The following is a 2,508-nucleotide window of genomic DNA, read 5'->3' on the forward strand; positions in this document are numbered from 1 at the left end:
CAGTTACCGATTCGAATATCCCAATTTTTTTACACCATACTATAAATAAAAAATTAATTGAATATCATAGTACAAAACTACAAAACTACAATATTTTTGATGTTTATAAAACCTAATCGAATATCAGTTGTATTTACTTGATAAATGAACAATGTTACATATTTATTATGGACTAGAAAAAATGATTAAAGCACTTAGATTTTGTTAAAATTTAGACATCCATGATATATATGTATTTGTTCCATGTAAAACCAAATTAAAGTAAATATATAATTAGATTGAAAAACAAATATGTATTCCTAAACCTATCATGTTCACATACACAACCAAATTAAAGTAAATATATAATTAGATTAAAAAACAAATATGTATTCCTAAACCTCTCATGTTCACATACACAACCAAATTAAAGTAAATATATAATTAGATTAAAAAACAAATATGTATTCCTAAACCTATCATGTTCACATACACAATCAAATTAAAGTAAATATATAATTATATTAAAAAAAAAATACGTATTCTTAAACCTATCATGTTCACATACACTACCAAATTAAAGTAAATATATAATTAGATTAAAAAACAAATATGTATTCCTAAACCTATCATGTTCTCATACACGCTAAACTACAATAGAATCCTTGCTGAAACATTGCTGCCCGATGGCAACTAAGAAAGTATAAGAACATGTCTACCAAAATATAAAATATATGTAAAACAAAATTAGAGTAAATATATAATTAGATGTAATATATGTAGTTGATTTTATTTCCAACTATAGAAATTTACAGGAAAAAAAAACTTGAATCCTTGGAAGAAATAAAAGTTGGCATATAAAATGCTAAAAACAAATGAAAAAGATGAGGTTTAAGATATAAATCCTATGAAAAATTTGTGCGAATTCAAATCCCAAAACACCAAACTCCAAAAGAGATATGCATTAAAATAATAAAAAATTATTAACATCATAACTCAGAATATTCATTGAACTATAAATAAATAAATAAAAATTAAAAAATTAAAAAAAAACTCATGTGCCCTATTGTTGCTAATAGTAAAATATTTCCTCATTTTGATTAGTCATGTCATTATCCAAAGTACAATATTAATACTATGTTTTCTGATCATGATAACCTAATGCTTATGACTAACATTACTATTTTGAACATCTTGACCACTCAATCTCACATGGTTTCCTTCTCACAACAATGTTGCAAATAAATAAACAAACGAAAGTAGATTTCTGTTTTTATGCATTCAGTTAATTAGATTATTATAGCATTCTACCTTCACTTATTTTATTTTTTATACACCTTCTGATGATACTATGTTACTCTTAAACACACAAACATACAACACGCATCACACATAAATAAAAGTGTGTTGCTATTTTTTGCATTTAGCACAAAAAAAATTAGCAATGCTTTTTTGTTTATTTTTTTTATTATAGCATCACATTCTCATTTATTCCATGGTTAAATGTCTAAAATACTTTTCAATAATAACAAAGAGCCCAAAATAACTGGTTTTTGTAATCTTTCTTACCCTTGAGTATCATACCATATGGACATGCAATGTAGGTAGGCCTAACCTACAAAGAAGAAAAAAGAATATAGTACTTGTCCGCCTCCAAATTGACCCATGATGTTGGAAAATTTATATATTAAGCTAACAATAAAACATTGAAACCTAAATTTCTCAAGGGGAAATTTATATATCAAATATGAAACCCTTGATCTTCTTCTTGAAGAGTATGGATGCCTCTAAAACCACTAACATCACTTCATACTCCTAGAAATTCTTCATGTAAAATTGAATAATTTTTTGATAATCCTGCATAATTTTGTAAATAGAACCAATCTCAATAAAGATCAAATATAAATAAATAAATTTCAAAAAAACAATTATAATAATTTTATCTTCATTAATAAATATTAAATTTTAAATACTAATATTTTAGAAGCATTATCTCCATTCATAAATCCCAATTAAAAAAAAGTTCATGTATAAGGTTCCAAGAATGCCAACTTCCAACTTGGCATTCAAATTCCCTTTCAACTTGTTTAGAATTATAGGAAAATGGTGCAAGTTATGAAAATAAATATTGGATGCATAAGATATTAACAATAAATCAGAAGTGGAACCTGAGATTCATTCGAGTTTCATGCTGAGTAGGAAGATTATAGTCCAACAGAGTCAATTTTTGGTCGAACATTTCATTGAACATGTTGTCTTTAAGGATTAAGTGTGAATTAATAGATAAATGTTTTGACTGAATCCGGTAGGAGATTTTAGTCCATGAATCTTAAATAAAAAGAGAGTTGATAACCAGATGATTGTGCATCAGAAAAAAGAGTGTTACTTACCTGGTATAATTATATATATATTTTTTTGAAAATTATAGAAACTATAGATGATGTCGACAACCTTAAAAACAATACATTCTCCCTGATCAAGAAAATTCTGAACCGAAACCTGCAGATTAACACATTCAGTACATGAAGA

The sequence above is a fragment of the Lactuca saligna genome, chromosome 9 (genome assembly GCF_052625555.1).
Source record: "Lactuca saligna cultivar CGN05327 chromosome 9, ASM5262555v1, whole genome shotgun sequence".
In the NCBI taxonomy this organism is placed as follows: Eukaryota; Viridiplantae; Streptophyta; class Magnoliopsida; order Asterales; family Asteraceae; genus Lactuca; species Lactuca saligna.